Source organism: Pleurodeles waltl, chromosome 10 (assembly GCF_031143425.1).
Source record: "Pleurodeles waltl isolate 20211129_DDA chromosome 10, aPleWal1.hap1.20221129, whole genome shotgun sequence".
NCBI lineage: Eukaryota > Metazoa > Chordata > Amphibia > Caudata > Salamandridae > Pleurodeles > Pleurodeles waltl.
In genome coordinates, this window is record NC_090449.1 from 647,527,710 (window position 1) to 647,543,400 (window position 15,691).

General features: G+C 46.5%; 1 long non-coding RNA gene across 1 annotated transcript in view; it reads left to right on the forward strand.

Moving 5' to 3' along the window:
• The window catches only part of LOC138260801 (uncharacterized), a 108,655-nt gene that overhangs the window by 15,419 nt on the left and 77,545 nt on the right, over window positions 1-15,691 (forward strand). The gene's annotated exons all lie outside the window — the stretch shown is intronic.

The following is a 15,691-nucleotide window of genomic DNA, read 5'->3' on the forward strand; positions in this document are numbered from 1 at the left end:
GGCTTCTTATTGGTCTACTAGTCCCTTGATGGCAATGTCTATATTTCCTGCAACTACGACACATAATCGCTATTTGCTTCTTCTTCGTATGCTGCATTTTGTAGACAATGCTTTAGCCTTGCCACGAGATCACCCTGATTGTGACTGTCTTTTTAAGATTAGGCCTGTCCTTGATCATTTTGTAGATTGTTTTTCAGAGGTCTATGTTCCAGGCAAAGAGATAAGTGTGGACGAGTCTTTGGTCCTTTTCAAGGGGCGTTTAGTTTTTAAGCAGTACATTCCTAGTAAGAGGGCACGGTATGAGATTAAATTGTATATGCTGTCAGAAAGCAGTACAGGATATGAGTATAATTTCCGGGTCTACACTGGTAGGGATTTCAGTATTGACCCTCCTGGTTGTCCGGCCACTTTTGGAGTTAGTGAAACAATTGTGTGGGAACTTGGTAGACAACTGTTTAACAAAGGTCACCATTTGTACATAGATAATTTCTACACTGGAGTGCAGTTGTTCAAGGAGTTGTTTAGAGTGGACACTGTTGCTTGTGGCACAATCCGTTCTAACCGGAAAGGCTATCCAAGGGAGCTTGTCTGTAAAAAACTTGAGAGGGGACAGTGCAGTGCCTTGCGGAATAATGAGCTGCTAGCTCTGAAATTTTCAGACAGGAGGGATGTGTACATGCTATCTACCATCCATGATGAGAGTACTTCCCATGTGACTGTTTGGGGTCAGGTTGTGGAAGTGTGCAAACCTGCGTGCATTTTGGACTACAATGGGCACATGGGTGGTATTGATAGAGTAGATCAGAGGTTGGAACCTTACACTGCTCTTCGTAAGTCTTACGTGTGGTATAAAAAGTTGGCCCTACATTTATTTAATTTGGCAACTTTTAATGCTTTTATTGTGTTCAAGGATTGTTCACCTGAGTCAAGGATGACATTTGTTAAATTTCAGGAGTCAGTGATAGAGGGCCTTATTGTGGTGGAACGGGCACCAGTTCCTAGAGTAGAAGTGGTGGAGGATGTGGCTAAATTGAAAGATCGCCACTTTCCAGATCACATTCCTCCCACTCCCAAAAAATACTTGCCCACAAAGAAATGTAGAGTATGTGCCTGGATAGCAATCCGGAGGGAAAGCCGGATGTACTGCCCCGAATGCCCTTCAAAGCCTGGGCTGTGTGTGCCCGGCTGCTTTAGAAGTTACCACACTAGGAAATTTTTTTGGGAAATACTGTGAGCGTAAACTGCCTGTTTTATATTTTCATATGTTAAGTTTCACGGTTGTATTTAGTTAGAGCTTTTGTGTTTGTAGTTTTGTACTTATTTTATAATTAGTTAGTGGTTTCTTTGTTGTTTATAAACAAACAAAAAAAGTGATGGCGGTGTGCGTGGGGTAGCGCTTGGGTGGTGGTGTGCGTGGGATGGCGCTTGGCTGGCGGTATGGGTGGTGTGGCACTTGGCTGGCGGTGTGCTTGGGGTGGGGCTTGGCTGGCGGTGTGCTTGGGGTGGTGCTTGGCTGGTGGTGTGCTTGGGGTGGCGCTTGGCTGGCGGTGTGCGTGGGGTGGCGCTTGGCTGGTGGTGTGCGTGGGGTGGTGCTTGGCTGGCAGTGTGCGTGGGGTGGCACTTGGCTGGCAGTATGGGTGGTGTGGCGCTTTGCTAGCAGTGTGCTTGGGGTGGTGCTTGGCTGGCGGTGTGCATGGGTGGCCATTGGCTGGCGGTGTGTGAGGGGTGGCGCTTGGCTGGGTGCCAGCCAAACGCCAGTCCACACACTCATCAGCTGGTGTGACTGCTGTATCAGGCATGTGGGCGTCTAAAAGTGATGGGCCTTGACTGGCGCTGTCTGTCGATGCTAGTGTTGTAATGTGCTGGGCCCGTGGCTGGCGGCGTGAATGGTCTTGTGCATGTCATATATGAAAGGTGTGTGAATGGACTGTGAAGCAGTTGGTGCTTTGCCGTGGCTTTACAGCTCACGAGCTGTGAGTCATTGGTTCAGTTTCTTGGCCTTTCAGTTATTCCCAGTGCATTTCATTTTTGTGAAATCTCTTGTTAATAAAATTTGATCTACTGAACGATCACTCACCCTCAGTATGTGTGGTAAAATTAAAAAACCTGCTCCGCTGTAATCAGGCGTCACAGCACACTTGTGACACGCTAGGAGTCTCTGGTGGGACTCCGATGATGAAGCATGCCACCAACTTGGTTGATGGGTGAGGGGTCTTTTTCACATAACCTAAGTGTGTTTCTTTTCACAATTTTAGTGTTTGGCACATCACAGACGTATGTGGACACATCAAAATGATATATTACAAAACTACCTGTGTTTGGGGGGGGCACCTATGTTTTTGGTCCTGGGTGCGGCCTTCATCTAGGGACACCTACCAAACCCAGATATTTTTTAAAACTAGACACCCCAAGGAGTCCAGGGAGGAGTGGCTTGCGTGGATCCCTCAACGTTTTCTTACCCACACTCCTCTGCAAACCTCACAATTTGCTTAAAAAAGCATTTTTCCTGACTTTCGTTTGTACGATCACCGCTCCAGCACAAAATTCCTACTCCCCACCATTCCCCTCAGTCTCCCAAGTAAAATGAGACCTCACTTGTGTGGGTCCCCAAAGCAGAGTCAGCCTAAAGATGTATAAAAGATGAATATGTGCTTATCAACTCGCTGTGCTATCCCCATAATCTCTACAAGTTTTTTCTGTTGCAGGCATCTGGCCACCCACACAAGTGAGGTATCATTTTTATCAGGAGACTTGGCGGAACGCTGGGTGGAAGGAAATTTGTGGCTCCTCTCAGATTCACCGAAATGTGAGGAAAACATGTTTTTTTTAGCCAAATATTGAGGTTTGCAAAGGATTCTGGGTAACAGAACCTGGTCAGAGCCCCACAAGTCACCCCATCTTAGATTCCCCTAGGTCTCTAGTTTTAAAAAATGCACAGGTTTGGTAGGTTTCCCTAGGTGCCGGCTGAGCTAGAGGCCAAAATCTACAGGTAGGCACTTTGCAAAAAACACCTCTGTTTTCTGTCAAAAAATGGGATGTGTCCACGTTGTGTTTTGGGGAATTTCCTGTCACGGGCGCTACGCCTACCCACACAAGTGAGGTATCATTTTTATTGGCAGACTTGGGGGAACGCTGGGTGGAAGGAAATTTGTGGCTCCTCTCAGATTCCAGAACTTTCTGTCACCGAAATGTGAGGAAAATGTGTTTTTTTGGCTAAATTTTGAGGTTTGCAAAGGATTCTGGGTAACAGAACCTGGTCGGAGCCCCACAAGTCACCCCATCTTGGATTCCCCTAGGTCTCTAGTTTTAAAAAATGCACAGGTTTGATAGGTTTCCCTAGGTGCCGGCTGAGCTAGAGGCCAAAATCTACAGGTACGCACTTTGCAAAAAACACCTCTGTTTTCTGTTGAAAAATGGGATGTGTCCACGTTTTGTTTTAGGGCATTTCCTGTCGCGGGCGCTAGGCCTCCCCAACCAAGTGAGGTATAATTTTTATTGGGAGACATGGGGGAACGATGGGTGGAAAGAAATTTGTGGCTCCTTTCAGATTCCAGAACTTTCTGTCACCGAAATGTGAGGAAAACGTGTTTTTTTAGCCAAATTTTGAGGTTTGCAAAGGATTCTGGGTAACAGAACCAGGTCAGAGCCCCACAAGCCACCCCATCTTGGATTCCCCTAGGTCTCTAGTTTAAAAAAATGCACAGGTTTGGTAGGTTTCCCTAGGTGCCGGCTGAGCTAGAGGCCAAAATCTACAGGTAGGCACTTTGCAAAAAACACCTCTGTTTTCTGTCAAAAAATGGGATGTGTCCACGTTGTGTTTTGAGGCATTTCCTGTCACGGGCGCTAGGCCTACCCACACAAGTGAGGTATCATTTTTATCGGGAGATTTGGGGGAACATAGAATAGCAAAACAAGTGTTATTGCCCCTTGTCTTTCTCTACATTTTTTCCTTCCAAATATAAGAGAGTTTGTAAAAAAGACGTCTATTTGAGAAATGCCCTGTAATTCACATGCTAGTATGGGCACCCCGGAATTCAGAGATGTGCAAATAACCACTGCTCCCCAACACCTTATCTTGTGCCCATTTTTGAAATACAAAGGTTTTCTTGATAGCTATTTTTCACTCTTTATATTCAGCAAATTAATTGCTGTATACCCATATAGAATGAAAACCCACTGCAGGGTGCAGCTCATTTATTGGCTCTGGGTACCTAGGGTTCTTGATTAACCTACAAGCCCTATATATCCCCGCAACCAGAAGAGTCCAGCAGACTTAACGGTATATTGCTTTAAAAATTCTGACATTGCAGGAAAAAGTTACAGAGTAAAACGTAGAGAAAAATTGCTGTTTTTTACCTCAATTTCAATATTTTTTTTTTTCAGTTGTTATTTTCTGTGGGAAACCCTTGTAGGATCTACACAAATTACCTCTTGCTGAATTCAAAATTGTGTCTACTTTTCAGAAATGTTTAGGTTTCTGGGATCCAGCATTGGTTTCATGCCCATTTCTGTAACTGACTGGAAGGAGGCTGAAAGCACAAAACATCATAAAAATGGGGAATTTAGCACCGCAGACCCTTTGTTGATGCCATTTTCAGGGAAAAAACCACAAGCCTTCTTCTGCAGCCCCTTTTTCCCATTTCTTTAAAAAAACGAAATTTTTGCTGTATTTTGGCTAATTTCTTGGCCTCCTTCAGGGGAACCCACAAAGTCTGGGTACCTCTAGAATCCCTAGGATGTTGGGAAAAAAGAACGCAAATTTGGCGTGGGTAGCTTATGTGGACAAAATGTTATGAGGGCCTAAGTGAGAACTATTCCAAATAGGCAAAAAAAGGCCTGGCACAGGAGGGGGAAAAGGCCTGGCAGCAAAGGGGTTAATGAACCTCCTATAGTACCCTGTGAGGCCTAAGAAGACTCTCACCTGGGTTTGAGTTGTAGGGGGAGTCCATTCCATAAAGGTTTGGATCTTCCCCTCCAGTGGTGTAATCTGAGCCCTTCCTACCAGGTGGCCCAGATAAATCACTTTATCCTGCCCTATATGGCACTATGAAGCATTGATAGTGAGACCTGCCTTTTGCAGGGCCTCCAAAACTTTCCATAGGTGGACCAGGTGATCATCCCAGGTGGAGCTAAAGACAGCTATATTATCTAGATAAGCGGCACTAAAAGCTTCCAACCCTTGCAGGACTGTCTTCACCAACCTCTGAAAAGTGGCAGGTGCATTTTTCAAACCAAAGGGCATAACAGTGAACTGATAGTGCCCTCCAATGGTGGAAAATGCTGTTTTAGGTTTAGCATCTTCTGACAACTTAATCTGCCAATACCCTGCAGTTAAGTCAAACGTGCTTAGATACTTGGCAGAAGCCAGTGTATCTATGAGCTCATCTGCCCTGGCTATAGGGTGAGCATCAGTTTTTGTTACTTGATTGAGACCTCTATAGTCAAAACAAAACCTAATTTCCTTTTTTCCATCTGCACTATGAGGTTTGGGGACAAGGTCCACTGGGCTAGCCCATGGGCTTTCAGAAAGCTCAATCACTCCCAGATCTAACATTTTCTGTACCTCTTGTTTTATGCAATCTATGACATGGTCAGGCTGCCTATAAATCTTACTTTTGACAGGCAAGCTTTCTCCAGTGTCAATTGTGTGCTCACACCAGGTAGTTGTACCTGGGATCAGTGAGAGGAGGTCAGAAAACTGTTCTAAGAGATTTACACAGCTGTCCTTCTGCTCAGCAGTAAGGCAATCTGCAAGCACCACTCCCTCCACTAAGCCATCAGCTTCAGTGGTGGAGAAGAGGTCAGGGAGAAGGTCACTCTCTTCCTTCTGCCCCTCATCAGTTGCCATGAGCAGGGCTAAGTCAGCCCTGTCATAGTAAGGTTTCAGGCGATTGACATGGAGTACCCTAAGGGGACTCCTGGCAGTGCCCAGGTATACTAAGTAGGTGACCTCACCTTTCTTTTCAACAATGAGATGGGGTCCACTCCATTTGTCTTGGAGTGGTCTTGGGGCCACAGGCTCCAATACCCACACCTTCTGTCCTGGGTGGTACTGGGTCAGGACAGCCTTTTGGTCATGCCATTGCTTTTGGAGCTCTTGGCTGGCCTGAAGTTTTTATCTGGCCTTTTTCATGTCCTCAGCCATTCTGGATCTTAGTCCACGTACATAGTCCACAATGTCTTGCTTTGGAGCTTTTAAAGGTTGTTCCCAACCCTCCTTCACAAGAGCAATGGGACTTCTCACAGGGTGTCCAAAGAGGAGTTCAAAGGGGCTAAGGCCACTCCTTTTAGGGGTACCTGCTTGTCAGCAAAAAGGAGGCATGGCAACAGGACATCCCATCTCCTGAGTTTTTCAGGGAGTGCCATAATCATACCTTTGAGAGTTTTATTAAACCTCTTAACCAGACCATTTGTCTGTGGATAATAAGGAGTTGTGAACTTATCAGTTACACCACACTCCTTCCACATAGCTTTGAGGTATGCAGACATGAAGTTACTATCTCTGTCTGATACCACTTCTATAGGGAAACCCACTCTGGAAAAGATTCACAGGAGGGCTTTTGCCACTGTAGGAGCTGTAGTGGTCCCTAAGGGTATGGCTTCAGGATACCTAGTGGCAGGGTCCACTACCACAAAGATAAACCTATTGCCTGAAGCTGTTGGAGGGTCAAGGGGGGCAACTATGTCAACCCATACCCTTTCATAGGGCACCCCAACCACTGGGAGTGGAATTAAGGGGGCCTTAGGTGTGCCTCCAGTTTTGAAACTGACTTGGCAGGTCACACAGGAGTGACAAAACTCCTTAGTGTCCTCTGACATGTGAGGCCAGTGAAAATAATGGAACAAGTCTGTCCCAAGTTTTACTCTGGCCCAAATGCCCAGGCAAAGGAATATCATGTGCCAAGGTCAGAAGAAACTCCCTATACTGCAAAGGAATGATTAATCTCCTGGCAGCTCCAGGTTTAGGGTCCTTTGACACAGTGTATAGGAGGTTATCTTCCCAATAGACCTTATGCTTGTCAGTGATATCCCCATTCTGCTGTTTGACAGCTTGCTGTCTTAAACCCTCTAGTGTGGGACAGGTCTGCTGTGCCACACTCAGCTCTTCCCTAGCAGGCCCCCTGCACCCAAAAGCTCAGCAGTGTCTGCTGCCAGCTCATCTGGTGTTGGTTCTGCACAGGGAGAGGATTCATATTCCTCAAAAGGGGAATCGTCTGGGGAGGGAGTGACAGTGGGCAAGGATTTACCCTTCCTACCCCTAGCTTTTGGGAGCAGTTGGTCCATTATTTCAGGATCCAAGCATCCCTGTCCTATTTGCTTCTGGGACAGAGCAGCTTAGGCTGAACTAGGAAACATGCAAAGCTCCTACTATACCACGTATATAATATAGGTACTATATCATAAGAATCACAATACTCAGAGTTACTAAAAATAAAGGTACTTTATTTTGGTGACAATGTGCCAAAAAATCTCAGAGGATATACTCCCTTAGGAGGTAAGTAAAATACACAAAATATACACACAAACCAAAATCAGGTAAGTAAACAGTTAGAAAAGTAGTGCAAACATTGTAGGATACAATAGAATGCTATAGGCCTAGGGGCAACACAAACCATATACTCTAAAAGTGGAATGCGAACCACGAATGGCCCCCAGGCCTAGTGTAGAGTGTAGAGGGTCACTGGTAGTGTAAGAAAACACTAAGGGTGTCCAAGACACCCCACCTCAAGACCCTGAAAAGTAGGAGTAAAGTTACCTTACTACCCCAGAAACACACCAAAATCGTGATAGGAGATTCTGCAAAGACCACAACAGACTGCAAAGCACTGAAGACGGATTCCTGGACCTGAGGACCTTTAAAGGAAGGGGACCAAGTCCAAGAGTCACGAAAGTGTCCGGGGGGGCAGGAGCCCACTAAACCCCGGATGAAGGTGCAAAATGTCTGCCTCCAGGTGGAAGAAGCTGAAGATTCTGCAACAACAGAAGAAGCCAGGAACTTCTCCTTTGCACAGAAGATGTCCCATGGAGTGCTGGAGGATGCAGAGTTGTTTCTTTGGAGAAAGACTGCAAACAAGCCCTGCTAGCTGCAAAGGTCGCGGTTAAAGAAAACGGGTGCTGCCCTGGCCCAGGAAGGACCAGGAGGACACCGCTTGGAAGACGAGACAGTGGGGGCCCTCAGCAATACACAGAGCATATGCAGAAGATGGCAGCACCCACAGAAGTACTTGAACACAGGTTCAAGAAACCTGAGCACAACAGTTGTTTCAACACTACAAAAGAGGGTCCCATGAAGCCGGTGGTCAACGCAGCGAGTTGAGCAATGCAGGATGGAGTGCTGGGGACTTGGGCTAGGCTGTGCACATAGGATTCCTTGCAAAAGTGCACAGAAGCCCTAGCAGCTGCAGTTCATGCAGTACACAGGATTACTGTCTGGAGAGGGGAGGTAAGGAATTACCTCCTCCAAATTTGGACAGTTGGACCACTGGACAGGGTGGGTCACTTGGGTCCACCACCTGTGTTCCAGGGGCCATGCTCTTCAGGATGAGAGGGGACCCAGAGTACCTTTGATGTTGAAGTTTGGTGCCTGCTGGAACAAGGGGAAGATTCCCTCGACTCACAGGAGATTTCTTCTTGGCTTCCAGTGCAGGGTGAAGGCAGACAGCCCCCAGAGCATACACCAGTCGGAAACAGTCAAGAAAGGCGGCAGGATTAGGCGCTACAATGTCACTGGTAGTCTTCTAGCTACTTTGTTGTAGTTTTGCAGGCGTTCTGGAGCATTTAGCGGTCGATCCTTGGCAGAAGTCAAAGACGGAGATGCAGAGGAACTCCGGTGAACTCCGGTGAATTCTTGAAAGTCGTTATCTGAGGAAAAGCCCACAGGAGAGACCCTAAATAGTCCCCAGTGGAGGATTGGCCACCTAGAGAGGTAGGAACCTATCAGGAGAGGTCTCTGACGTCACCTGCTGGAACTGGCCACTTAGAGGCCTCCATTGTGCCCTGGGACACAATGGAGGAGCTCTGGGCACCACCCCTGGGGTGGTGATGGACAGGGGAGTGGTCACTCACCTTTCCTTTGCCCAGTTTCACGCCAGAGCAGGGGCTGAGGGTTCCCTGAACCGGTGTAGACTGGCTTATGCAAGGAGGGCACCATCTGTGCCCTTCAAAGCATTTCTAGAGTCTGTGAGAGGCTACACCTTCCCAGCCCTTAAACACCTATTTCCAAAGAGAGAGGGTGTAACACCCTCTCTCAGATGAAATCCTTTGTTCTACCTCCCTGGGACTGGGCTGCCCAGACCCCAGGATAACAGAACACTGTCAATGGGTTGGAAGCAGTGGTAGCTGCAGAGAAAACCCCAGAGAGCTGGTTTGTCAGTACCCGGGGTCCAAGGTGGAGCTCTGGGGATGCATGGGATTGGCACCCCAATACCAGATTTGGCATGGGGGGACAATTCCATGATCTTAGAAATGTTACATGGCCATATGCAGAGTTACCTTTGTGAAGCTACATATAGGTATTGACCTATATGTAGTGCAAGCTTGTAATGCTGTCCACGCACTCACAAAGTCCGGGGAAATTGCCCTGAACTATGTGGCTAGTGCCAGGGTGCCCTCACACTTAGTAGCTTTGCACCTAACCTTCACCAAGTGAGGGTTAGACAAATAGGTGACTTATAAGTTACTTAAGTGCAGTGTAAAATGGCGGTGAAATAAAATGGACGTTATTTCACTCATGCTGCAGTGGTAGTCCTGTGTAACAATTGTCTGAGCTCCCTATGGGTGGCAAAAGAAATGCTGCAGCCCATAGGGTTCTCCTGGAACCCCAATACCCTGAGTACTTAGGTACCATATACTAGGGAATTATAAGGGTGTTCCAGTGTACCAATTAGAATTGGTGAAAATGGTCACTACCCTATAGTGACAATTTTAAAGGCAGAGAGAGCATAAGCACTGAGGTTCTGATTAGCAGAGCCTCAGTGACACAGTTAGTCACTACACAGATACACACATTCAGGCCACAAACCATGAACACTGGGGTCCTGGCTAGCGGATCCCAGTGAGGCAGGCAAAACCAAACTTACATACATGTGAAAAATGGGGTAACATGACAGGCTAGATGGTACTTTCCTATAGCCCCGACCAGACGGAAGGAGAAACGACGCAAGGTCTCACTCGTGAGTGAAATCGACACATCACAAGCCCTTTTTGATGCACACTCGCCCGTGCGGGGTTATTTTTGATGCACTTAAGGTAAATTTTCACGCTAACAGTGTTAGTGTGTGTTTGAAAGTACATGAAGACTCTTTTGGGATTTTTAGTAATAACTTGACTTGTGTATTGTGGATTTTTGTTGTTTTGGTCTTGTTTTGTTTAGATGAATATTCTCTATTTTGCTAAACCTGTGTTGTGTCATTTTGTAGTGTTGTCATTAAGTTACTGTGTGTGCTGGTACAAATACTTTACACCTAGCACTCTAAAGTTAAGCCTACTGCTCGTGCCAAGCTACCAAGGGGGTAAGCAGGGGTAAGCTGTGTGCGATTTTTTTTTTACTCTGACTAGAGGGAGGGTCCTTGCTTGGACAGGGGGTAATGTGACTGACAACCAAAGATCCATTTCTAACACCTATATCTAATTACTTATCTTATTTTGGTGTCTAGTGTATATATTGTGTATAATACGTACCTCCAGAAGGAGATTTGCCTCTAAGATATTTTTGGCCTTGTGTCACCCAAATAAACTACCTTTATTTTTGGTAACACTGAGTACTGTCTTTACTTGTGTATAAGTACTGTGTAACTATGAGTGGTATTGCAGGAGCTTTGCGTGTCTCCTAGCTCAGCCTAAGCTGCTCTGCTATAGCTACCTCCATCAGCCTAAGCTGCTAGAACACTACTACATTTCACGAATAGGGGATAACTGGACCTGGTGTAAGTATCCAAGGTACCCACTACAAACCAGGCTAGCCTCCTACATTGGTGGTGCAGCAGTGGAATAAGTACTTGCAATTGTTTTACCACTTTGTTACTGGTGCTTTTCACAAGAAAAGGTTGCTCCAATAGTTAGAGCTAGACATAATCTATACCTAGAAGCAATTTTCAACTTTCTAAAAAGTTCTTTAAACTTTGCAAAAGTTTTACAAAGTTTCTGAAGTTTTCTTCTTTTCTCTAAAAGTTAGATCTGTTAGTCTACTTTTTACTCACTTTCATAAACTCTTTTCCTTTAAATATGTCTTCTGTAGAAGCTACCCCTAGAGTTGTGAAAACAACCTATAATAATTTTAACTTTAAAAGTTTGAGGGATCTCTGTATTGAAAGAAGTTTAGGGATTGGGAAGAACCGTAATAAGGAATTCTTTTTAAATCTTCTCCTGAAGGATGGCCAGGGACTTAGCTCTTGTCAGGAACAGCCAGATGAGAGAGTAGAGGAAGATTCCAACCAGGCTGGCCCAAAGAAGCATTCTGATAATCCTGCGGAGTGTCCTTCCACGGATCTTTCTGTCAACAAACCCCCTAGCATAACTGGAAGTGGGAAGGGTTCATATACTAGTAGGGCTCCCTTCACACCTAGAGGCCAGGTCACGAGGGTGGCTCAAGTTAGGGAAAGATTAGCCTCTGCAAATTCCACTTTTACTTCTGTTTCAGAAGTATCCCACACTTCTAAACCTGAGGACCAGTCCCTAGATAAGGAACTCAGAAAGCTGAGGTTAGAGGAGGCCAGACTGAGGCTACAGCAGCAACAGTTGGCCTTAGACAGGTAATCCCTGGCTGTGGAAAAGGAAAGGCAGCAGTTGAGGTTAGTTCCCCATGGTGACAGCAGCAGTTTCAGGAATTCCAATGTTAAGGAACCCTCATTTGATTCAAGAAATCTGATTAAAGTCGTCCCTCCTTACAAGGATGGAGATGACATATACAAGTGGTTTGCTGCACTTGAGAGGGCCTGTAAAGTTCAGAGGGTCCCTCAAGTTCAGTGGGCTTCTATCCTGTGGCTATCCTTCACTGGCAAGGGGAGAGACAGACTCCTTATCATCAAGGAGGATGATGCAGATAACTACCATATACTCAGAAGTGCACTCTTACATTAGATGGTCTGGGCTTAACAACTGAACAATACAGGATAAAGTTCAGACACCAGAAAGGAGTCATCACAGGATTGGACAGATTTTGTAGACTGTTCAGTGAAGGCCCTAGAAGGTTGGTTAAATGGCAGTAAGGTGACTGACTATGAAAGCCTATATAACTTGATTATGAGAGAGCATATATTGAATAATTATGTGTCTGATTTGTTGCATCAGTATCATGTGGACTCAGATCTGACCTCTCCCCAAGAATTGGGAAAGAAGGCAGACAAATGGGTCAGAAGCAGGGTGAACAGAAAAGTTCATATAGGGGGTGACAAAGACAGCAAAAAGAAAGATGGTGAAAAATCTCAGGACAAGCATGGGGATAAAAGTAAGCACAAATATCCTTCTTCAGGTCCAAAACACTCCTCAGGGGTGGGATAAAACATCTTCTTCTCCCTCTTCACACAGTCAGAAAGAGCCTTGGTGCTATGTGTGTATAGGTGAAGGCCATTGGCCAGGGAATAAGTCCTGCCCAGGTAAAGACCCTGAGCCTACCACCACTAATACATCAAACTCCAGTGCCCCTAGCAGTAGTGGTAATAGTAGTGGGACTACTGGCAATAGGTGTAGTTGGGTTCACTTTTGGGACCATGATAGAAACTGGGGTAGACAGTCCCAAGACAGTTTCTGTCAAAACCTGGTGGCATTGGCCTTGCCACCTTGGCCGCGTGTCCCCTTTACATAGATAAGTACAGGCAGTCAATCTTAATAAATGGTGTTGAGGCCCAGGCCTACAGGGACACAGGTGCCAGTATCACTTTGGTGATGGAAAACTTGGTGACACCTGCACAACACCTCCTTGGACTGATGTCAATAACTCTACTCAGTCTCTCCCCTTAGCTGTAGTTCAACTTAGTTGGGGTGGGGTTACTGGCCCTAAGCAGGTGGTGGTATCATCTAGCTTACCTGTAGATTGTCTCTTAGGGAATGGCCTAGAGGCCTCAGGTTGGGCTGAGGTAGAGTTTAGGACCCATGCATCCATGCTGGGTATCCCTGAGGAATTGCTTCCTCTAATTTCTGGGGAAATGAAAAAGAAAAGGAGAGAAAAAGGACTGAAATCTCAGGATCCCTCTCCACCAACAGGTAAAAAGGGTATCAAAGTATCCCTTCCCTACCCTTCAAAAGAGTATACCATTCCTGTGGTGGGAGAAACCTCTCCTGGGGTGGAACAAGTACCAAAGGAGCCCTCAGCTATCAAAGCTGGACTCCAAGAGGTAAAACTACCTCTCTGTGGAACTACTAAAGCAGATGTGCAAAATTGCCCCATTTTAGTAAATATGGAGCATCCAGCCCTCCCAGAGAAACTTTAGTGCAGTAGCCCTCCACTGCCTCTAAACACTTAGGACAGCAGCCTTGTCCTAGTGTGGAGCTTATAGGACAGCAGCCCCTCCCTGCTCCAAATCAGGAGAAACAGCAACCCTGTTCTCTCTTACAGCCATATGGACAAAGTTTTTGCCCAGCTATGGCTTTGCTGAGATACCATCCCTGTCTAGCATTTACTGCATTTGACATAGGCCCAGTGGACCAATCCCACTGCACAACTTTAAAACATATTAATAGGAACTCTGAGAATTTACACCCACACTGTTGGTTAGGTAAAAATCTCCAAACAGGGTGGTTTGCATCCCCACAGGGAAGTAACCATACAGTGAATGATAAAGGGAGTAACCACTCTATTGCAGAACTTGCCTCCACTTATCACCACTTAGACACTAAAGTTCAAACTGCCCAAGGTTAGCCTTATTGTCCTTCGTTTGTTGGGAGCGGGGGGTTGTGTGAGAAAGTAGCCTCTATCTAGCATGTTTACCCCCACTTTTAGCCTGTTTGTGAGTGTGTGTCAGTGTGTTTTTAGTGTGTCACTGGGATCCTGCTAGCTAGGACCACAGTGCTCATAGTTTGTGACCTAGTGTGTATGTTGTCAGCAGTGCTTGACTGTGTCACTAAGGCTCTGCTAACCAGAACCTCAGTGCTTATGCTCTCTCTGCTTTTATATTTCTCACTGTAGGCTAGTGACTTTATTTACCAATTTCAATTGGCATACTGGAACCCCCTTATATGTCCCTAATATATGGTACCTAGGTACCCAGGGCATTGGGGTTCCAGGAGATCCTTGTGAGCTGCAGCATTTCTTTTGCCACCCATAAGGAGCTCAGACAAACCCTTCCACAGGCCTGCCATTGCAGCATGCGTGAAATAGTTCACACACTATTTCACAGCCATTTTCACTGCACTTAAGTAACTTATAAGTCACCTATATGTCTAACCTTCATTTACTGAAGGTTAGGTGCAAAGTTACTAAGTGTGAGGGCATCTTGCACTAGCAAAGGTGCCCCCACATAGTTCAGGGCCAATTCCCGGGACTCTATGAGTGCGGGGATGCCATTATATGTGTGCACTACATATAGGCCAATACCTATATGTAGCTTCACAATGGTGACTCTGAATATGGCCATGTAAGGTGTCTAAGATCATGGAATTGTCCCCCCATTCCAAATCTGGTATCATGCATCCTGGGGGCTCCACCATGGTCCCCCAGTACTGCCAAACCAGCTCTCTGAGGCTTGCAATGCAGCTACAGCTGCTGCTACCTCACAGACAGGGTTCTGCCCTCCTGGGGTCTGAGCAGCTCAGTCCCAGGAAGTCAGAACAAAGCATTTCCTTTGGGAGCAGGGTCTTACACCTTCTCCCTTTGGAAATAGGTGTTACAGGCTGGGGAGTGGTAGCCTCCCCCAGCCTCTGGAAATGCTTTGAAGGGCACAGATGGTGCCCTGCATGCATAAGCAAGTCTACACCGGCTCAGGGACCCCCAGTCTCTGATCTGGCACGAAACTGGACAAAGGAAAGGGGAGTGGCGACTCCCCTGTCCATCACCACCCCAGGGGTGGTGCCCAAAGCTCTTCTAGTGTGTCCCAGACTTCAGCCACCTTGTTTTCCAAGGTGTGGGGCACTCTGGAGGCCTCTGAGTGGCCAGTGCCAGCAGGTGACGTCAGAGACCCCTCCTGATAGGACCAGACCTGATAAGATAGCCAATCCCCCTCTCAGGGCTATTTAGGGTCTCTCCTTTGGGTTTCTCTTCAGATTCTACTTGCAAGTTTCCAGCAGGAATCCTCTGCAACTACTACTTCATCCTCTGACCTCAGATTGACCTCAGACTGCTCCAGGAACCGCTGTAACAGCAACAAAGTATCCAGAAGGGCTACTTTGACTCTGCAATTTCTGCTCCAGCCAGCAACTGCAACAGGTTCCATAGTGTGCATGCACTGGGGACTCCCTGTCTTCACCTAGCACCAGACGGACCGAAGAAATCTCCTGTAGAGTGACAGAGGTTCTTCCTTACTCAAGCAGGCACCTTCTAAGTCAAAGGCCGGTTTTCTTGGACTCCTTTCCTGGCAATGAGCATGCTCCTTAGAACACAGGTGGTTGACCCCTTCGACACAGACTGTCCTGAGGTCCTGCTGTCCCAATTTGGAGGAGGTAAGACCTTGTCTTCCCTGAGTATGACAGTACTCCTGTGGACCACGTCTTCTTCACTTCCTGAGGCCTCTGTGCACTATTTCCAAAAATCCTTCATGCA